We start from the raw sequence: 23,934 nt of genomic DNA on the forward strand, positions 1-23,934 counted from the left end.
TCCAAAGTTGTTTCACAATGTGTACGCAGTCGAGCAAGGGCTTTCAGTGCATCTTCCTCCTCCATGCAGTCAATGCGTGGTGGCAAGAACTTGCTCTTCATCAGCTGGTGATTTTCCTTCAACCATTCAACACCTTTCCTGATGCTGCTCATCATATTGGCATTCTTTATGAAAAATATTTGAAAATTAACAGCAATCAACAATTTTATAGTTTCAAATAAATAAAACTTGAAGTCTAAATATATACATTGCAGAACTCTACAAAATACCTCAAGATTGTGTTGTGGCGTGACCCCCTCCAGCGCTCATACGCCATACTCAATTTCTCCTGGTCCATTCATCGGCTGTAGAAGAGCACAATGTGATGTAATGTATCTCAATTGTCCACAAGACTACAAAATGTATCATTTAATTCAATTTATAATTTCATGCATACGCAATGCAGAACCAAACAAAGAGTTGATATACTTCTAATTTACACATGAGAGAATTCATGTATTTGTATCAATCCACTTTACAAAAACAAACAAAAATAACAAAGGTCAATGTCCCTGCCCTAATACAGGGTGTCCACCAGTTAAGACTTTTAAGCCCTTTTTAATACCGCATCATAAAACTATAACATTACATTTAGAAAGAACATACATTTAAAGTAGTACATGGCTGTAATGATCAGACTAGCTCTAGACCATTTTGTCACGGGTGGTGTATGGCAGGAAGCACGAGGAGACGAGGAATTCAAATAAACAATAAACTTTACTATAAATCAAAACAACAAACAGGTACAGGCAGACAGAGCGGATGCAAACACCAGTTAACATAGACGAGAACCGACAAAGACAGACTGAACAGAAGAAACTAAATACAGAGACAAATGAACCATAATGATGTGAAGACAGGTGACACAGATGATGATAACGAGGAACAGGCTGGTAATTGAGGGAGTGAGTACAGGTGTGGAAACAAGAGGGATTCTGGGTAGTGTAGTGAAGACTAAGACAGACAGGTGCAGACGAAAGGCTTGTTCGACTTGAACCAGCGTTGCACAGACCGATCGGTTGATGACATCAAAGTACCGCGAGAGCGATTAGAGAGCAGACGGCTCCTTATGCTTTTGAATCGCTCTCGCGGTACTTTGATGTCATCAACCGATCGGTCTGTGCAGCGCCAGTTCAAGTCGAACAAGCCTGAAGACTGTGACAGAACGCCCCCCTTCAACAAGGCGCGACCTCGCGCCGTAGAACATCAATGGGGTGGGGGGGTGGGCGCCCTGGAGGCTGACGAGGGGGAGGCCGATCTGGAGCAGGAAGCGTCCAGGGCGGAGCAGGACATGGGCGTGGCCAGGGCGGAGCATGACGTGGCCAGGGCAGAGCAGACGAACCCTCTGGCGTCCAGGGCGGAGCAGGCTGTGGGCGTGACCACGGCGGAGCAGTACGTGGGCGTGGCCAGGGTGGAGCAGGACTTGGGCGTGGCCATGGCGGAGCAGGACTTGGGCGTGGCCAGGGCGGAGCAGGACGTGAAGCTCTGGCTGGACGTGGCTGACGTGAAGCTCTGGCTGGACGTGGCTGACGTGAAGCTCTGGCTGGACGTGGCTGACGTGAAGCTCTGGCTGGACGTGGCTGACGTGAAGCTCTGGCTGGACGTGGCTGACGTGAAGCTCTGGCTGGACGTGGCTGACGTGAAGCTCTGGCTGGACGTGGCTGACGTGACCCAGCGGTGAAGGCTCGGCTGGGCTGTACGGAACCAGCGGTGAAGGCTCGGCTGGGCTGTGCGGAACCAGCGGCGAAGAGGGCTTTGAGCTGGGCGGAACCAGCAGCGAAGAGGGCTTTGAGCTGGGCGGAACCAGCAGCGAAGAGGGCTTTGAGCTGGGCGGAACCAGCAGCGAAGAGGGCTTTGAGCTGGGCGGAACCAGCGGCAAAGAGGGCTTTGAGCTGGGCGGAACCAGCGGCGAAGAGGGCTTTGAGCTGGGCGGAACCAGCGGCGAAGAGGGCTTTGAGCTGGGCGGAACCAGCGGCGAAGAGGGCTTTGAGCTGGGCGGAACCAGCGGCGAAGAGGGCTTTGAGCTGGGCGGAACCAGCGGCGAAGAGGGCTTTGAGCTGGGCGGAACCAGCGGCGAAGAGGGCTTTGAGCTGGGCGGAACCAGCGGCGAAGAGGGCTTTGAGCTGGGCGGAACCAGCGGCGAAGAGGGCTTTGAGCTGGGCGGAACCAGCGGCGAAGAGGGCTTTGAGCTGGGCGGAACCAGCGGCGAAGAGGGCTTTGAGCTGGGCGGAACCAGCGGCGAAGAGGGCTTTGAGCTGGGCGGAACCAGCGGCGAAGAGGGCTTTGAGCTGGGCGGAACCAGCGGCGAAGAGGGCTTTGAGCTGGGCGGAACCAGCGGCAAAGAGGGCTTTGAGCTGGGCGGAACCAGCGGCAAAGAGGGCTTTGAGCTGGGCGGAACCAGCGGCAAAGAGGGCTTTGAGCTGGGCGGAACCAGCGGCAAAGAGGGCTTTGAGCTGGGCGGAACCAGCGGCAAAGAGGGCTTTGAGCTGGGCGGAACCAGCGGCGAAGAGGGCCTTGGGCTGGACGGGACCAGCGGCGAAGAGGGCTTTGGACTGGACGAATGAGCCATGATCGTTGTGTGTGTAGCCCACACACACAAGATCGCCGTAATCAGCACTGTATCTTCCAGAGCTGGCTGGACGGTCTCGGGCTGGACGGTCTCGGGCTGGACGGTCTCGGGCTCTATGCTGGACGGGACCAGCGGTGAAGGCCCTGGGCTGAACGGTGGGGTTGGAGTGGGGCTGGTGACTTCGTCGACGGTGAAGGATGAACCGCAGGATACCAGCACCCACTCCACATAGTCGGCGAAGCTCCCTCGAGGAGGTTCCCCGGACAACTGCGCTCGAGTGGTGTTGTTCAGTCCCACACGTAGAAACGTGCAGAGGCAGTCGTCCGGGAAATCGGTCTGAGGCACCAGATCCAGGAACACTTCCAGGTGTTCCTCGAGAGAGCTGACTCCCTGCTCAAGGCAGATGAGCTTGACTGCAGGGAAATCCATGATAACAAAAAGGAAAAAACAAACAAAAAGAAAACAGACTGAAGACGATACTATAACTCTTTTTGTGGTCGGTTCTTCTGTCACGGGTGGTGTATGGCAGGAAGCACGAGGAGACGAGGAATTCAAATAAACAATAAACTTTACTATAAATCAAAACAACAAACAGGTACAGGCAGACAGAGCGGATGCAAACACCAGTTAACATAGACGAGAACCGACAAAGACAGACTGAACAGAAGAAACTAAATACAGAGACAAATGAACCATAATGATGTGAAGACAGGAGACACAGATGATGATAACGAGGAACAGGCTGGTAATTGAGGGAGTGAGTACAGGTGTGGAAACAAGAGGGATTCTGGGTAGTGTAGTGAAGACTAAGACAGACAGGTGCAGACGAAGACTGTGACACATTTGGCTTGGGGCACATGTGTGTTCAGGGGTCTTTTAGGGTCTTTCAAGGATCAACCCTGGATCAATGGGACTTACTTGGTGTGTGTTTTTAGAACCCAGCTGATCTCTGTCTCCCCTGAAAGTCTAAGTATAGAATATTGTCGACTGAAAATCGGATAAAAAAATAAATAAAAATACTTTGACAACAAAAGCTTACTTCACTGTCAGTGAGGCAAGATCCAACCGCCATGGCCTCCTCAGACCAGTGTGCAAGCCACCTTCCATGTCTGACAAAATACAAAAAGACAACAATGAGAACATAGCAGAATACAGCAGGTGGTTGTCTAGTCATCAATAGTCTGTGCTTCCAAGTGGAACACAGTATGGTTGTGAATTCAATCCCTGGGGCTGTCACCATTCTGTCCCTAAGCAAGGCACTTAGCAAAGCACTTAGACAGTCCTGAGCAAGGACTGTCCCTAAAGTTAGTTTACTAAAAGTCACTCTCGATAATAGTGTCTGCTAAATGACAAATAATAATAATTTGGTTAAAAAAAAGAAGCATAATCAGAAACCCTACCCTCCAAGAGCAAAATTCTCCATGAGGAGAAGGCACCACCACCGCCTGATGACTGGAATGTCATGCTGAGAAAAAAGCAATACTTCAATGAATACTATGAATAAGATTAACAACAATAATATTAATATAATAAGACTTACAGCAGTGAAATCAACGGGTTCATTCAATACGATGTGTAGGGCATACATTCATTTATTTTTGATATAACAGACTGGATACAGACTGATAAAAGTCTGGTAACTTACCATAATCATGAAAACCCCACAGGATGTCATATCGAGTTGATGGGGGATATGCTGAAATGGCATATTGCATTTTGAAAAGCAAGAAATCAAACAGGAAGTTAAAGTCTTACGAAAATACGACAACATAATACCCTTACCTTGTTTTTCATTATGATCCAACGGCCTGGTGCTATTGTCATAGCATGTTTGCTGCAACATGAATATATGTTTTTTAAAAAAATTATTATTTGTCCTACAGCACTGCTGAACTGATTGCAGTGAAGACAATTTAATAACTTATTATTGAGACCAACTGAACACATGCAAAGAACACTGAACAGCAAGCGAAAAGTATGCAGTACTGTGCAAGTTTTGGGCACTTTAGTTGTTCCACAAACATTTTGTTTTAGACAGTTTAATATATTTTTTTCATAAGTGCCTAAAACTTTTATGTACTTACCATACTGTAGAAAACACCAACCAATAAGCCAAACAAGCAAAACAAGAACTTTTGAACAGTGGAACGGGGAATGTTGAACGGCTGAACTCAAGCCAAATTTATAATGGGTATGTAAAACCTGAACAACGCCACATGTGAGCCATCGCCATAGCCATGGAGATTTTTTGAGCAAATAAAGTGCATCACTCTCTCTTTTGGCTTCAAGACCTGAGAAATACATAGTCTACAGACGTGTAATATTCCATTTCATGACATTTTCTTAGCCTCCAAAATAAAATGTTTCCCTGATAATTTGTTTAATAATTCCACGGTAAGTTAGTTGTGCAGTGGAGTCCACATAGTATTGCAATATTCATGTAATATTACAAATCAAAATAAACCTACACACAACACCCAGTGTCCTGTTTTCCACATGGGAAGGAGAATCATGTCCTTCGATGCTACATCAACCTATTGAGATAATATTGAAGAGAAAATGCATACAGAAAGTAGATAACAGTTTTTATTTTAATGGGCACAAAATGCAATTGTGTTTAAGCATCAAAATGAAATAGCAAGAAAGTGCTCACTTACTTGGAGAGAAAAATTAGGATCTGCTTTTAAAGGGGGCATCCAGCTTGCTACTACATATGCATCAATGGCATGTACATCCTTTCCCTGACAATGAATCAATTCAATAATTGTTAGACCTGACACAGTAGTTAACATGCAAAATGCCTTGAGAGAGAGTAATCATTCATATCGATATACCTGTTTATGTTTATAATAACCTATAATATGTTTAGTCAGAGTATTTGTTTTAGTCAAAATAATTTATAAATTATGCTAAAAAAAAGAATTTTATGAGCTTAACGTAAGTTACACGCAATAAATATCAAATAGAATTGTTCACAAAACATTAATAAAAAATCTATCACAAAAAAAGGTGATAATCTGTATTATTATGAATCTATAATCTGATATAACAGTGATATAACCCCGATATAACCGGGAACAAAACATATGAAATTAACACAAAAGGAGAGTCAAAATTATATCTGTTAAGAACAATTGTCTGACGGTATGGTTCGATATAACTAAAAACTATAATTTTTGATAGTAAAGAATATTATAGTATAAGCCTAGATGGTTACATTAGTTATTTATAGCCATAACGTTACTTATCGATAAATACATTTCCCGCAGAATACATTATCTTTCTAAAATTGGCTAAATTAAAGTTAGCTTTGGCTCACCCTCATGTTGAACTGCTCGGTTAAAATGTAATTGAAGATGACGCTTGAGGTGACTTTCTCTTGACGGTGTATAATAATGTATCGAGCAGAACGGACAGTGATATTGGTCACAGCAAGACGAACATTTAGAATAATTAGGTAAATTATTCCCTTCCAGTGCCGTAATATGCATATCGTACTCGTAGACAAAACTCCCTAACTCTTCTCAATATTCGCATGCGCGGGTAAAACCAAAACGAGCGGGTAAAACTGATGTAGTGAAACTGCGCATGCGCGGGGTGAAACTGTGGCTCTGCGGTCAGACCCTTCTCCGAAACTCGGGTGTGCAACAACACACACGTCCAGTTTCATCACTGCGGTAAAGCCAGCCGCCTCCTCGAAATGAGCGGTCAAACTAGCCGCCCCTGTATTTCGTGGTGGGCGTATACACTAGGGAGGACAGTAAACTCTCATTTCCTGCTTTTTATCTGTCTGGTACTTTACTTAGAGTGTGTAAGGAGGTCAAGTACTTAGGACACTATATAACTGATGACCTGTCTGATGATAGGGACATTCATAGACAGTATTGTATGTTGTACGCACAAGCGAATAATGCTGAATCGCAAATTTAGTATGTGCTCACTTTTTGTGAAGACTACACTTTTTAAAGCTTTTTGTACTCCGATGTACACTGCCCACTTGTGGCGCCGCTATAAAAAAAGCAGTATGCAGAAACTCAAGGTGGCATATAATGATGGTTTGAGGCTGCTGCTTAAATTGCAACGAGGGGGCAGTGTTAGTCAACTGTGTGTAAGTGTCAATGTATTCACGTGCCCTGCTGTACTTAGGAATCTCATGTACAGATGTATGTGTAGACTAGTAGAGTCACATAACAGCATCATCGCAACATTAGTGAACCCTGCTTTGAGTGCAGTTAGGTTCACTTCGGTTTTGTGGAATCACTGGCGCTTTAGTCTATTTGCTAATATTTGAACATCGTTTTTGTGTATTGTGGAATTCTGACTGTGTAGTCATTTTCTTAAAATTTTTTATCTTCTTTGTTTTTTTTTGTTTTGTATGTACTTTATCTTGTATAGTGCTATGGACCATTTTATATGTATGTCCTGAATAAAGAAATGATGATGATGATGACTAGCTATTACAAAAAGACCGTCAGACCGTCATCTGGGTTGAAAACAATTGATCTTCCGGCGAAGGCTATTTCACATTAATTTATTCTTTCTTTCTTTCTGTATCTATCTATCTATCTATCTATCTATCTATCTATCTATCTATCTATCTATCTATCTATCTATCTATCTATCTATCTATCTATCTATCTATCTGTCTGTCTGTCTATAATTATGTATCTGTCTATTTATAATTATCTATCTATCTATCCATCCATCCATCCATCTATCCATCCTAAAATAATAATATAGGCTACTGTTGTGTCTATACATTCAGTAAAATCACTAAAAAAAAAAATCCTAGTTCACACTGCCCAATTTCACCTCAGATGGAGAGTACACCTTCTCACTGTGTCGACTTGCACAGTTTCAGGACATTCTGATGTTGTATTACAAAATAAGAGCCCTCCAAAATTCATAAATATGCTGTTTTGGCTTTACATTCAGAAAATCACGAAAAAAAACCCCTAGTTTACACTGCCCAATTTCACCTCAGATGGAGAGTACACCTTCTCACCGTGTCACCTGCACAGTTTCAGGACATTCTGATGTTGTATTCCAAAATAAGAGCCCTGCAAATTTCATAAATATGCTGTTTTGGCTTTACATTCAGAAAATCACAAAAAAAAATCCTAGTTTACACTGCCCAATTTCACCTCAGATGGAGAGTACACCTTCTCACCGTGTTACCTGCACAGTTTCAGGAAATTCTGATGTTGTATTACAAAATAAGAGCCCTCCAAATTTCATAAATAAGCAGTTGTGTCTATACATTTAGAAAATCATTTAAAAAAAAAAATCCTAGTTTACACTGCCCAATTTCACCTCAGATGGAGAGTACACCTTCTCACTGTGTCACCTGCACAGTTTCAGGAAATTCTGATGTTGTATTACAAAATAAGAGCCCTCCAAATTTCATAAATAAGCAGTTGTGTCTATACATTTAGAAAATCATTTTTTTTTAAAAATCCTAGTTTACACTGCCCAATTTCACCTCAGATGGAGAGTACACCTTCTCACTGTGTCACCTGCACAGTTTCAGGATATTCTGATGTTGTATTAAAAAAGAAGAGCCCTCCAAAATTCATAAATACGCTGTTTCGGCTTTACATTCAGAAAATCATTAAAAAAAAATTCCTAGTTTACACTGCCCAATTTCACCTCAGATGGAGAGTACACCTTCTCACTGTGTCACCCTGCACAGTTTCAGGACATTCTGATGTTGAATTACAAAATAAGAGCCCTGCAAATTTCATAAATATGCTGTTTTGGCTTTACATTCAGAAAATCATTAAAAAAAAATCCTAGTTTACACTGCCTAATTTCACCTCAGATGGAGAGTACACCTTCTCACCGTGTCACCTGCACAGTTTCAGGACATTCTGATCTTGTATTACAAAATAAGAGCCCTCCAAAATTCATAAATAAGCAGTTGTGTCTATACATTCAGAAAATCATTTAAAAAAATCTGCCATTTCCACTGCCTTGCGCATTGTTGTGACTGAAACAAAAACAAACAAACAAACATGGAAATTATTTGTATTATTCATCAATGACAGAAAACACATGTACTGAAGTTTTTAAAGGCAATTTATTTTGTAATGTCACTTACAAATGTGTCTTTCTAAAAAAAACTACTTTCAGTGTGTCACTGCCGATTCCGTAGCACCGCTGGAATTCTCGGCAGCAGACAGACTCTTGTTCTGCGTCCATTGGCGCACAGTGAGAGCACAGGCACCACCGATCTACCCCAGCCCGAGCCATTGCGGGCTCCTCATCTTCGTCTCATCGGCTGTGGTGACAGCAGCTTCAGCCGCCTCCTGTTCCTCCAACTTAGGTAAAGTTGGTTTTATATTCGCATATTCGCACATTCGTGGACTTCCGCGTTCAATAACTGGTGAACTAAACGTTGTTGCTAACACCTATCACATATAACTAGAGATAAAACACCAGAAGCTACAACATAAATTTCCTCAAAACGTACTCGGTTACTAACGTAACCTCGGTTCTCTCTAGAGAGGGAACGAGTACTGCGTAATATCTTACGCTACAGGGAAAACCTCTTTTCCACGAGATATTGAAGCCAAAAATTATCCTTTAATTTTGATTAATGTAAAACGCTGTGCGGCAGCGTGCAGACATAGGCAAGACGGCTTGCGCGCCTATTGGCTGCCCTGCGGCAACAGCAGCAAGCCTATCGAGAGAGGCCCTGCATGACGTGACATCCAATGGGGGTGCTTCGCGCCCATTTCGTCGCGTCCCGCCAGAATAGGCGTGGCCTTGGCCTATAAATACGCTCGACAGGCTGATACAAACTGGTTTTCATCGCTGAAGCGAACCAGCGCTGTTGTATGCACGGCAAGATACGCAGTACTCGTTCCCTCTCTAGAGAGAACCGAGGTTACGTTAGTAACCGAGTACGTTCTCTTACGAGAGTATCTCTCGTACTGCGTAATATCTTACTCTATGGGGAACACAATGTAAGACCCCGTGCGTACTGGGATCCGACACCAAAGTCCCAAGGGCAGTAGCCCGGGGCTCATATAGTGCATAATCACCGTAGACTCACAGAGAGTCGGAGAAGAGAGGCTACCAGCATCATTCCCCATGAAATAGCATCCCATAGGAGCTAGTTATGTCAATAGTATATCCCGCAGTCAGGGTGAACGCGTTCAGCCTGAACTGGGCAAAAGTACGGGCTATTCAACACCCATGGAGCTGTTCCATCGATCAGTGAGCGATACTCAATCAAAACTCAGCATTCTGCGCCGGCGCAGCGGGACAGATAGTACTGAATTCTAGACCGACAGCAGCTTGGCCTGTAAGGCGGGAACCTCTAGGTTATAGAACCTTATAAATGTAGACGGCGAGGCCCAGCCCGCCGCCATACAGATATCATGCAAGGAAATCCCACTAGACCACGCCCACGAAGAGGCCACGCCTCTCGTGGAGTGCGCTCTGACACCCAAAGGACACTGCAGGCCCTTAGAAGTGTAAGCCTGCGCTATGGCATCGACTATCCATCTGGATAGGCTCTGTTTTGATGCGGCCAGTCCCTTGGAGTGTCCGCCAAACAAAACAAAGAGCTGCTCGGTCTGCCTGAAGACAGACGAGCGGGACACATAAGCTCTCAGCGCCCTGACGGGGCAAAGGAAATTAGCATCCGCCTCCTCATTGTTGACCGGGAGGGCGCCCAGGGGAAATAACCTGGGCCCTGAACGGTGTGTTGAGGGATTTTGGCACGTACCCGTGCCTTGGTTTGAGTATGACTTAGGCCCAAACTCCATACAGGACGCGCTTACTGAAAGCGCTTGTAAGTCCCCCACGCGCTTTATTGAAGCAAGATCCACAAGAAATACCGTTTTGAAAGACAGGTGCTTCATGTCTGACAAATGGATTGGCTCGAATGGGGCACCTTTCAGGGCTTCCACAACCGTAGAAAGGTCCCACATAGGGACTGATGGAGGTCTGGAAGGACTCAGCCTCCGAGCTCCCCTGAGGAATCGCACGACGAGGTCGTTTTTCCCCAGTGACTGGCCAAACGTCGGTTTTGCAAACGCCGTTATGGCCGCCACGTATACTTTGAGCGTGGACGGGGTTCTACCCTTATCCAGCAGCTCCTGAAGGAAGGAGAGCACTTCCGTAACCCCGCAGTCTACGGGTGAAAAGCCCTGAGCTTGACACCAGGTAGAGAACACTGACCATTTCGAGGAGTAGAGCCGTCTAGTAGACGGGGCCCTAGCCTGCGTGATCGTGTTTAACACTCCCTCCGGGAGGTTAGCGGGTACCCGTTGATGGCCCACATATGTAGGGACCATAACTCCGGGCGAGGATGCCAAATCGAGCCCTTTGCCTGAGAGAGGAGGTCTCTCCTCACCGGTATCGGCCACGGGGCAGTGCTGGTCAGCTGCATCAGGACTGGGAACCAGGTTTGGTTCGTCCATAGCGGAGCCACGAGCAGCACTGGGCATCCATTTTCCCTGATTCCTTCCAGCACTTGAGGCAGGAGCGAGACGGGGGGAAAAGCATAGAGTGGGCGTCGGGGGCATACGTGGGCCAGCGCATCCCTGCTCTTGGAGAAAAAGCTCGGACAGTGAGCGTTTTCCTGGGACGCGAACAGGTCCACCTGCGCTCTGCCGAATGTCTCCCACAGCAGTTGGATTGCCTGCGGGTGCAGCGACCATTCCCCTGCTGGGACATTGTTTCTGGGCAGTCTGTCTGGTCCCAGATTCAGGTGACCAGGCACATGCGCTGCTTTCAGTGAAAGCAGGTTGTGCTGAGCCCAGTCCAGGAGGCGTTTCGTCAGCCTGTAAAGGCTTCGGGACCTGACGCCGCCCTGGTGATTTATGTACGCCACCACTGACATGTTGTCCGACCGGACTAAGACGTGGCGGCCTTTTATCTGGGGACAAAAGCGCCTTAGCGCGTTGTCTACTGCCAGCATTTCTAGACAGTTTATGTGTAGGAGCTTCTCCCGTTCTGACCACTGGCCAAAGAACGGTCTGCCCTCGAGCAGCGCTCCCCATCCCGAGGTGAAGGCGTCCGTGGACACCACCATCACACTCGAGGGAGTCCCCAGACTCACGCCTGACTGGTACCAGTCGGCTTTGTTCCAAGGTTTCAGAGCCGAGACGCATTTCCTGTCGACCCTGAGGCGAAACAGACCAGCGGCCCAAGCCCCGGGCGGAACTCGTGCTTTCAGCCATAACTGCAGTGGGCGCATGCGAAGCAGGCCCAGCTGAAGTACTGAGGATGCTGAGGCCATGAGGCCCAGCATTTTCTGAAACCGTTTGAGCGGGACTATAGAGCCGCGGCGGAAGGATTTCACGGCGCGCTGAATGTTCAGTCCTCGCTCCGGCGACAGACGTGCTGTCATAGACAGCAAGTCCATCACTGTTCCCAGAAAAGAGATTTTCTGGCTGGGAGACAGCGAACCCTTCGCCCAATTGACTGTGAGACCCAAATTCTCGAGATGCTCGAGTAAAACGGTCTTGTGTTCTATGAGCTCTGATCGTGATCGAGCTAGAATCAACCAGTCGTCCAAGTAGTTCAAAATTCGCATGCCCTGAAGTCTCAGGGGTGCGAGAGCCGCGTCCATGCACTTTGTGAATATACGGGGTGCTGGGGACAGGCCGAACGGTAGGACTGTGTATTGATATGCCTGGCCCTCGAAGGCGAATCTCAAGAATCGCCTGTGACGTGACGCAATCTGTATTTGGAAATAGGCGTCTTTCAGATCTATTGACATGAACCAGTCTCCTTGGCGCACGTGCGCGAGGATTTTGCTGGTTGTCAGCATTTTGAACTTGCGTTTCAGAAGCGCTTTGTTCAATTGTCGCAGATCTAGAATGGGTCTGAGACCCCCGTCTTTTTTCGGTACCAGAAAATATCTGCTGTATACACCCCCTTCGCTCTGAGCCTGAGACAAAGGTTCTATGGCCCCTTTGCTCAGTAGTTATCTATTTCGGTTCGAAGTAGATGAGATACTTCGTTGTCCACTGTGGTTTCGACACGTGCCGTGCAACGGCGGGGACGTCGAGCGAACTGTAGCGAATAGCCTCTCTTTATAGTGTTCAACACCCATTCTGATACCCCGGGAAGCATTGCCCATGCATTCGCGTGGATAGCTAGAGGCAGAATGATATCCGGGCTCTGGCCGCGGCACAGCGGCGGCTGCAGAGCTTCGGTGTGCTGAGACATGAACACTGTGTTTAAAGTGTGTGAGGCGGGGGGCGCGCCGATCACGGCGGGCAGCCTGTTCGCACTCGCTTTCTCTATGACAAATTTTGGAGAGAGAAAGAGCGGGACAAACCCCGTAGGGTTCAGCGTGTCTGTGAGTGAATGTGGGCGCGGGACAGCGGGCACATTTACTGCACTGAAAACACCGTCGGCTTGCGCTGACTGAATATGTGTTGGTTTCGTTTTTACAGAAACCGTGGGACACGCACTGTGTAGTGTTTGTGGGCACTGTGTCGTGGGCACATTCACTACGTTTGCACAATCGACATGAGTCGATTTTATTTGTGCTAGCCCTGAACTGTGGCGGGTTGTGTCTGCGTGTGGGAATGGGCACTGGGACGTGGGCATTCTTACAACACTCATAACACCATCGGCTATGGCCGAGACACCAGAAAATACACTCTTTATTGGATTTATCTGGGTCGCCGTAAAAATGGCGTTAATGTGCAGGCAAGCGGGCTGTGGTACCGGCTTGTTTACTGCGAAATACACTGGAACAGTCACATTGTTTGGAACTGAACGAGCGAGAGGTTTCGGTGGAGTCTGGCCGCGGCGAGACTTAAACACCGTGGGTCTTAGCTGACTGTATGTGTGTTGGTTTCGTTTTACAGAAAACGTGGCACATGCAGTGTGTAGTGTTTGTGGGCACTGGGTTGCGGGCACATTCACTACATTTAATGCACAATTGACATGAGTCGATTTCATATGTGCGAGCCCTGCACTGTGGCGGGCTGTGTTTGTGTGTAGAAATGAACACTGGGCTGTGGGCATTTTTATTACACTCATAACACCATCGGCTGTGGCCGGAATACCAGAAAATACATTGCTTATATGATTTTTCTGGGTCGCCGTGGAAACGGCATTTGTGTGCAGGCAAGCGGGCCATGGTACCGGCTTGTTTACTGCAAAATACACTGGAACAGTCACATTTTCTTGGAACTGAACGAGCGAAAAGTATCAGTGCAAGTCTGGCCGCGGCGAGACTAAATTTTATCTGCTGCGAGAGCTGGGATCGAACACGGGTCTCCCGTGCGATGGCTGTAGGTTTCGCCACTGAGCCACAGGGCGAAACGACAACAGCTTAAAATAGCTCGAGCAGATAATAGAGCGTCATCACAGTTTTGTGTGTGTTGGCGTTTGTTTGCAGGCGTGCGTGTTATACAACAGGCTCAGTGCTGCAATATTGACATTTTCAGCCGCTCAAACTAAGAGGAGCTGAGAAATGTTTGTGAAATGGAGATTGGTCCGGCCTCGGCGGGACTAAAAATACACTCTTTCCTCATTTCGCCGGTGACGCATGCCCACGGGGGGCGGGGTAGCTTTCCCATAACGTAAAGAAAGCTAGCCGCGGTTTTGATGCTGGCCCGTTTCCCTGACGACTCGCGGGCAGAAGGGGGAGATCCACAGAGCTCGCCCAATCCTCACTGTCCAACGCGGGGATATAGCAGCTGGCCTCCTCTACAGATGCAGCTATCTCGTCGTCATTAATGGCGGAAGCGGCGGCGCGCGGCGGCCGTTGTCCGTCAGTGAGCGACTCGATTGAAGCTGGTGAAGCTGGCGGGCGAACCGGCGAGCTTTCACGGCTGGAGAAGGATCGGGGACCCGCTGAGTACGGCGCTTTGCGGCGCGGCACTACAGCGGGCGGGAGTCTCACTCACCATGGCAATAGCTGGCCTCCTCTACCGATGCAGCTATCTTGTCGTCACTAATGGCGGAAGCGGCGGCGCGCGGCGGCCGCTGTCCGTCAGTGAGCGACTCGATTGAAGCTGGTGAAGCTGGCGGGTGAACCGGCGAGCTTTCACGGGCTGGAGAAGGCTCGAGGACCCGCTGAATACGGCGCTTTGCGGCGCGGCACTACAGCGGGCGGGAGTGCAGACTCGGAGAAAAAATGCCAGGCAAGTCCTCAGAGTCACCATGGCAATAGTTCCACAGGAACGAAGCGTCTTCAAAAAGACGCTGCTCTTTTAGATAAAGAGAGAGAGAGAGAGAGTGTGAGTCGCGACGGCGAACACACACTCTAGCAGTGAAAAAGGATATCCTTCGTTTCCTAGCAACAAGTGGACAAGCTTGTATTGGATTACATTGTGGGAGATCTGCAGCCTTTGAGTAAGGTCGAGAAGCCATCGTTCATCAAATTAGTGACAGGTTTGCAGCCATCCAGGCATGTGCCTTCAAGAAAGCAGGTACAGAAACTACTGAACAATGCATTCCAGGAGAATATTTCTGACTTAAAGAATGAACTCTCTGAAGTTGATGCCGTATGTACAACAGCAGATTGCTGGACTGCAGTGAATAAAGCGTTTTTAGGCATTACGGTTCATTGGCTCAAGAAAAATAATATCTCTCAGAGAAGCTCTGCAGTGCTTGCATGCCGTCGTGTTCCGGGAGCACACACACATGATGTTCTTGCCAAAGCATTGTCAGAGGCGCATAAAGAGTTCAGAATCCAAAACAAGATTGTGTGCACTGTGACAGACAATGCTTCTAATTTTGTGAAAGCATTCAACTGTTTCACAGAAGATTTTCCCACTGCTGATAAAGATCCAGATCCAGATGTTGGCAGTGATAATGCAGCAACTGAAAATGAAAATGAACGAGGATCTACCTCGCCTCATGCTGTAGATGAAGAGGATGACATGGAACCTGAGCCTCTCTCAGCATCGGAAGACCCCCGTCTTCCCCCTCACAGAAGGTGCATGGCTCACACCTTAAATCTTGTTGCCAAAGACACAGAGAAGGTAACTGATAAACAGTACAAAACACTGTCGAGGGCTGTTTTTGCTAAGGCATCTGCTTTGTGGAACCGGATAAAAAGAAGCGCCCAAAGCTTCAGATTTTATTGAGGGAAAGCTTGGGATTGGTTTTGTGTTCCCAAATGATAGACGGTGGAACTCTTTGTATCTTGCTATGAAGCGACTGTCTCACATAGCAACATTATTTCCCCAGGCAGACACCACCAATGAAGCTGCTGATACTGTCACTCTTGCATATGACAACCTTATCCTGCATGCTGTCTGTGATGAGTTTGGCTTTAGGCGGTTCTCTGCAGAGGAAATCAGCTTCATACACAAGTTTGTGGATGTAATGAGGCCCCTAGCATCTGCACTGAACATCCTGCAGGGAGAGAAAAACGTCTTCCTCTGGTATTTGGCTCCGACCATTGTACAACTACAAAATGATATGAATGGCCTGCTGGAGGAGAGCACAAAGCCCACTGCTGCACAAGGTCTGATTACATGCCGTCCTCTCATACTAAACATCCTGCAGTCACTGAAAACAAGGTTTGAAGCCATGCTTGAGAAGAAGGAACACATGTTGTCAGCCATGCTGCTGCCAATATTCAAGCTGGAGGATGAGGAAAAACAGCTGCTTTACCGAGTTATGCTGAAACGAGAACTTCTAACTAGCAACTCAGATGACTCAGAAACACAAAACTCTGATCAGTCTCAGCCTAGTGGTGATACTGACAAAGACACAACAGCTTCCTTCTTCAGGTTTAACCAAAACCGTCAGAATCTCAAAAAAAAATTAAGCAGACACTTACTTGGATGCACCAACCACAGATGGCTTTGCAGAGTACATGCTGCTGCCCAGGCTCAAAAAGCTCTTCCTTAAATACAACACTGCACTCCCCTCAAGCGCTCCAGTGGAGAGACTTTTCAGTATCGGAGGCCAAATATTCAGGCCCAGGAGAAACAGGCTTGGTGATGAAAACTTTGAGAAGCAACTGCTCTTGAATGCAAACAGAAAGCTTAAAGAAGTTTAACTTCTTGGTTGATGTATTGGACTAGTAATATCCACTGTAACTCTTTTGTGGTGCTATAAGAGTGGGACATCTTGTAAAGATGTTCCAGCATGACAAAAACTCAGGAGTCAACCTTCTTAATTTTTCTCCAAATGTTTACGTTCAGTAAGTTATGCTGCTTGCTATTGCACTTTGAAGCCTATGACTCCTTTCTGTACAGATAAATCCAGCATCTGAAATTGAATGCTATGTTTGTTTATTAGAGCTAAATGCTGTATAATTTTCAGTTTTCAGAGCTATTCAATTCATTTGGACAAATATAAGTCAGGAAGAGTTAAAAAATATATATATTAATGAATCTAAATGGCATTGTCATTGTTTACTCACTGTTTACTGTCTTTTGAGGATGCTAGTCTTTTGAGGATGCTATGCTTTTGAGGATGCTAGTTGGTCCAGTATTTCACATTGAGCAGGTTAATGTCATCTTAAGTTAAGTGTTCAGCTGCTAGCTGTTCATTTTCTTTAGACAAATATAATCAGGAAGATTGTTTTATTATAAATGAATGTAAATGGCCTTTTCATCGTCTACTCACTATTTACTTCCTTTTGAAGGTGTGAAAATGTGTTGGTTGAGTATTGCACATTGAGTAGGGTAAGCCCAAGCTAATTTGACAATACAGTACATGACTACTTTGGTCTGGTTTACATAGTTACTGCCGTTCAGAATATGCTGGATTTTTGTCAGTAGACTGATCTTTTCCCCATGAACCTGAATATACCTTTTTTTTTAAAGTCCTGGGTAATTTGGTTCATGCTGGCTAAATAAAAGTTTCACTGAACATACAGTATACCTTGACTGCACCTTGTATTTCCCAATTTCTACATATCATGATTACACATTATTTAAGGGGTAAATATATATTCTATCTCAATATTATTTTTCTCCTGGCTATAATAATTGTCTCTTGTTTATTTGTACAATAATCTTGATTAGTTTTAGAGTGGCAGTGATTTGCAGCTGGTAATGGATGGTAAAGAGGTTCTATTCAGTAAGATAGTGGCCTATCTTAAAAAGAATTTAATAAATGAACGTGAACTAGTTCATTTTTAGATATGTGAACTTAGTTCATTTAAAAAAAAATGAACTATGAACATGAACTAGTTCATTATCATCTGTGTGAACTGAACTTTGAGCTAGTTCTTTTGAAGTATGAACTGGCAGAACACTGGGTAGGATAATACAGAACTGAAAGTGAAGTACTCGGACCTACCCTGTATCACAGGGGAATACTACCTCCTCACCCTGAGATTTAACAGGGTGCGGGCCCACCAGCAGCTCTAGAGGTGACAGAACTTTCATCTGTGCCCAGCCTAGAGGAATGAGGCTTGCTTGTAAGCCACCCACCTACAACCCGACGCTTGAGCAGTAGCTCAGCGAGGTGAGTGGAGCCTATTCTGACGGCCCAAATCCATATGCTAGTTATGCACGGCGGGGTCATGCGGACAAAACCCAGTCTCTTCATGAGGCGAAAGACGGCCTAACCCTGCCCAAGAAAGACCCATTGTACCGGGGAGGCCTTATTGAGGCCTAACCCAGGGTCTTTATAAATCATGCATTCAAAAACCTACATTCACAAAGTGAAGGGCCAGAGTCAAAAATGCTTTAGCAGAACACCTCCACTGTCCCTAACATAGCCTAGGCCAGCTGCAGAGATGGCCCTGAGGGCCAGCCTGTAAATATTGATCTACCTGAGGGCTTGGAGGACCCAGAGCCTTACGAGAATATATATATATATATTTTTTTTCATATGAGGGGCTGCAGAATCGCTCAGCCTACTGAAAACCCAAACAGAGCTCAAAGGGGCGATGTACTCAAGACCAAAAGATGTCAGATGGTCATATGGTCGGACATAAGATCTATCTGTCGCTCTAGCGTCAGTCTATACTCCAAAACAAAAAACATATACAGTATATTTTTTTTTTTTTGAGAGAGACCAACTAATCTACCCTGAGGTGGCTAATAGCCCGAGGGCTTACACGTGTGTGTTAAGGAAAAAGTGGAAGTGTAAACATTCCCATTCTTCTTTCTAGAATGACGTTCTACCACTTAACTCTCCGCTGATAACATTTCATATGAATGAGCGGAAGCCATGAGAGGAAGCCTAAGCTATAAACATAGTTGTTCAACTAGAATGAGCAGTGGCACACCTCGTTTTATCTTACATTATGACAACAAGGGAAGCCATAACATACTCACAAAAGAAGCCCATACAACTGGTGCTTCTCTCTATTGTTCTAGCCACCTAACAGGGGAACTTAACGGCCCTAATACCAAAAAAATGGACCTTACCTTATGACATTGACATAACCCCATAACTCATTACAGGGAACGAGGTCTGTAGAGAGATACATTTTAGTGTTAGTTGCACACAAAAATTACTCTTAAAGAAGACCAACTCAGCTCACCTGCGGCGTGCGAAGTGAAGACTAACCAGACAGTTCTTTGTGAACATGCCTTTACATGCCTGAAAGAGGCACTCTCACTAACCAAGCCAAGGCCATCAGAACATCGTTCTCAACATGGGCCCAGCCTCAGGCCTGATGTAAGAAGTGTTTAGGGAGTCGGGGAAGAGAGGAGAGGGCTAAGATATTATCACGCCCTCAGGGGAGGTGATCCATCACAGACGCTGTGTGCATTTATGATGGATCACCTCCCTCAGATCCCTCTTCTTGCGGGAGTCGCGCCTCTTCTGCGACCTACTCCTCCACGGAGGTGGCACACGAGAGGCGACAATGGCTCTCTGGCTCTGTCTACGGTCCTCGGACCGTGATAGACCAGGCCCTCCCTCTGTCTGGGCGTGGATATGGATCTCAGCGGTATACATGGTCCTAAATGCAGCTGAGTGCGCCTTTGCCTCTCTGAACTTTCCAACCACCGCCAACACGGAGGTGCCGAAAAGCTCAGAGGGCGAATCGAGAAGAAAGCCTTTCTCTTTCTCCCCAATGTCAGCCAAGTTCAACGTTAAAAGGGTGGCTGAGAAGATTCAGGATCTATCTAATCACCACCCATATCAGTCGTCTCCTGTTCGTCCGGAAGAACACTCGCTACTGGACTAACTTCTCTTTTTTATAGAAAAACTTCTATAATAAGTAGGTATAATAGGTATAATAGGTGCAGCCCTAATTTCGAATAAGATCCTCCCTCAGATTAATAAGAGCAGCACACACTCTTAGAATCTTGTCAATTTTAGGAGCCGATAGTGATCGGAACAACCTGGGACAGTATTTTGTAAACTTTCAAACGTCGAATTGCTCTTTCAACATAATTCTCACATATGCAATTCATCAAGTTCTTGTCCATGCTTTTTTGTGAAAGAATGCATTACCAACTTCACCTTGTCACCAGTAGGCTTCTTTGGACTTTCAGTATGTTTTGATTTGCCACGTGTGTTCCCCTGTCTGAGTTTCCCGCCACCAATCTGTATCCATGGACACTGATCACCTTCCTCACAGATGCCTGTCGTTTGTGTTCATTATCTCTGTGTATTTAGTTCCTGCCTGTATTCAGTTCAGTGTCCGGTATTGTTTGTGTGATACACTCCATGTTACACCTGTCTTTGAAGTAAACTCGTTTTGGATTATATCATCAGCTTCTGTCTTCCCTGAACCACCCCGTGACTAACGCATTCTCATCCTTTGGCGTCATATGTGACGCCATATGACAAAACGGCGAAATACTACGCGCATGGCACCCTTTATCGTCAATATAACACGCACAGTGATGGGTAGGTTTAGGTGTGGGGTAGGGTCTGCGTCTCATATTCACGCTAAAGGATGCCAGTCAACTTTATGACGCCTAGGGTTCGCGTGTTATATTCACGCTAAAGGGTGCCATGTGCGTAGTATTTCGCCGTTTTGTCATATGGCGTCACATATGCCGCCAAAGGATGAGAACGGGCTCCCGTGACACACCTTTCTCTCAAACAGCAAGTCTTTTATGGTAAAGCCTCTATCTGCCATGACCTTGTAAGACTGGAAAAACTTGAAGGACTTTAAGAGAGGGCCACTCTCTGAGAAAACAAAGGAAATTAACATTTGAACTCCCCCTCATGCACTATTGAGACGAAGGTCTCACCTCCATCATCCTAATCTACATTTCTCTCCCCCATTCTTCATCCTGGCAGAGGTCTCCCAAATTCACACAAGAATCTAAATGGTTTAATGTGAATGATTATCATCTAGTTTTATACATATTTGGTATTATTTGAAATGTCTCGGTACGACTGGTACAAATGTCTCATTCCCAAAGAAGTAAACCCAAAAGGTAATAAAGTTCTTAGGAAGTTTAGAAATATCTTCCACACCCTCCAATACTGGAGGGTGTGTCTTTGAGTTAACACCTTCAACCATTTGACTGAATGCTAATTTTCCACTGCTAGCAAATGGTGACTTACAGGTAAATTTCCACTGTGAATGATGTTTAGATTTGAAATGAGGTCTGGGTATATAATGAAACACAGCGAGAGCTCAGGGCCCTTTTCTATATCTGAGATTGGCCCGTGAGGCTGAGAGTTGCGAGTCTCTCTGCCTCACGCATTTCTTGTCGGGTAAACTTTTTCCTCTTTGTTCTAGAGCATTTCATGTTTTGCATTGATTATCCTTGAATTGATTATGAAATTATAATGATTCATTTACCTGACATATTAAATTGTGACATTTGATTATTCTTATTGACTTTGACATTATTTGCATTCAAGATTTTAAAAGAATAGTAAAACATTCGCTCACATTTAATGATGCACAGATATCATTGAAAAACCTTTTCATTTTATGGAGTCAGATGAAACGAGTTAATACATAAGATAAAATGTATTGCATTTAACCAAAAATACTTTGCCACGAGAAAAGACAGTAACACGCAAAGACCTTCACCGCTAATTCGAATACCGCCATTGGATCGAGTTAGACGGCCTTACAAAGTGGTGACCTCGACGTGATGTCGCAACAAATGAATTTCGCGAGCAACGTCTTTTCCAGCAAAGTATGGGGATTTTAAAATCAACACGAGGTTTGAACATCTCTTTCTTCTGCCGCTGTGGTAAGTCAACTTTTTCTTCCCTTTTGAGAAGTGTTGAGAAAATGTTGTTTGCATTATTACGGATCGGAAAGGCATTTGTTTAGTCCGGAACTGAAACACGTGAGGACGTGATAGTGGCGGCGCAGATGAAGAAAGAAACCCCTTGTTAATAGATTTTAAAGATATCCTTGTTTGCCTATACGCAACGAGAAACGAAACCTAAATTGGAAAACATCTTCCAAATTATATTCTGATACTCGATGAAGAGCTGTAAATTTGAGCCTCAAGATTTAAAGTCAGCATGTTTTCTCCATTGTTGCATGTTGAAACAAACGAGCAACACGTGGTTAAAAATGAGCAAACAACAGAAAGAAAATTCTAAGTTTGTAAACAATCGGAAAACATGTGATTTTATATAAAAAGGCAAGTCGATGCATTTGCTAATGAAAAGCAAATTTGGGAAAAAACAGGATTACATTATGATCACAGGTTAAAATTTAGATTTCAAGGCTAAGCTAAATGCTATGACCATGCGTCCAAGGCTAAGCTAAATGCTATGACCATGCGTCTCCCAAAAAATTATTATATGGGACCTCTCCATTCTATGGGAGCTGTTTTCGCCTACATTTATAAAGGGTTACGTTTGAATTCAGAATTGCTCTACAATTATTTTCCCAATTAGAAACGGATTCGTATGTTACCGCTATTTTTGGATCAGATTGGTGACGACCAATATTCTACACAGGTTCAAGTGGTTTGCAAAGACGAGTTATTTCCGTCTAGAAGAGCGAAATGCTGTTTGACCGACCTAGATTCGGGTGCGTCTGCTTTGTCTATTTGGGTTTAGCGTTATTTCAGATAAGTGTGACGTGGGACACCACGGGCTTGGCCATTCCAAAGCCATTATAAGAGAAGTGAAGTTGGTCGACTAGCGTCTTTAATGGTGGCCAAAACCTCTACTGAGGTAAAGTGACTAAATAAATTCAGACAGATGCAGTTCCATGGGGGCTATGAAAGTGTCTTTGATTGTGAACGTAGAATACGGCAAATCTCAGGTATATAGCCAATTACCTCTGTTCTGTGATGAAACTGATCGGATTGTGATCGTGAGACCAACGTTAAGACAGAAAACGCGAGGACCTCTAAGCGACATAGTTTCCTAATCTAAAAACGGGGAAAATATAAAATAGAGTAAATAGAATAATCAAACGTTAAAATGGCCACGTTGCCTTTATGTAGTCTTTAAAAAGACTAAATTAAATGAACAGGCATTTGAAATCTACATCAGAAACCGCGAATGTGCTTCTAATCAGCCCTGAGCAAAGAAACCTTTTCATATTCAAATGTATTGACATGAGAATGAGCAGAGATTTGACCACGTGTTTAACATGTGCTTGCGGTTCATTTGGGTGTTAACAACAACACAATTCCTCATTGGCTATCAGCCTGACCGTTGTTGTACATACAATGCACGGACCAGTACAGCTTTGACACTTTGACAACTAAGTTGTTCCAGAGACTCTTTAGAGACCAGAAACAATATAATTTAATTTATATTCCTTTTAATATAATATAATTGTATTATAACTCAAATTATAATATGCATTATATTGTAATCGCCAAACAGGGCATTCATTGGAGAAGTGTGACATTTAATCCTTACAATTTGATTTCATTGGCCTGCTACCCAGTGCCAAAGGGGGGAGGGGATGTGCTTTTATTTTTTGCCTTTACAAAAACACAACTGCTTTTATTTTTTGCCTTTACAAAAACACAACCAGAAGTGTGGCACAGGTAATAGCAAACCAAAGCATCCTTAACTGGGACGCACCAACTAAAATTGAATCGGATCAGAGAAGTAAATTTACAAGGAGGGTGTGAACAGAAGTATCACAGCCTTTTGCATGTCACAAAAGATCTGTACTTGTGTGAATGACACCACAAAAAAGCAAATGCTAAGCAGCGAACACCCAAACAGTTGAACTAATTTCTCCCCACAGATCTGACTGTAAAGAGAGCAACTTTGAAATAAAGCCATGGGCATCGACCCATTTGATCTCATAAAAATATGAGTGAGAAAAACTCTGGTTAATCCAGAAAATTTCCCCAGCAGAACTGGGATCTCTAATGCTCATGACACAGCAGACTGTGAAGGCTCCACTGCAGAAGCAGCTTTTAGGTGTCACACACTGCGCTGAAACAACAGCAAAAGTTCAGACCTGATCAATGAAACTCTGTTTCATGTGACAACTGGAATTAAAATTTCAATGGACATGA

The 23,934-nt window shown here is 45.1% G+C and overlaps 1 long non-coding RNA gene across 1 annotated transcript; it reads right to left on the reverse strand.

The window, feature by feature from the left end:
• Positions 1-282: 282 nt before the first annotated feature.
• Positions 283-4,120, reverse strand: LOC143715202 (uncharacterized). Its single transcript, XR_013195681.1, has 3 exons — positions 4,009-4,120; positions 3,648-3,717; positions 283-344 (listed from the first exon to the last, which is right to left on the reverse strand). It is a non-coding gene; the product is annotated as an uncharacterized LOC143715202 (long non-coding RNA).
• Between the last annotated feature and the right edge of the window lie 19,814 nt (positions 4,121-23,934).

This window comes from Siphateles boraxobius, unplaced genomic scaffold, assembly GCF_051911475.1.
Source record: "Siphateles boraxobius isolate OS27281-9 unplaced genomic scaffold, OSU_SipBor_1 57, whole genome shotgun sequence".
Lineage (NCBI taxonomy): Eukaryota > Metazoa > Chordata > Actinopteri > Cypriniformes > Leuciscidae > Siphateles > Siphateles boraxobius.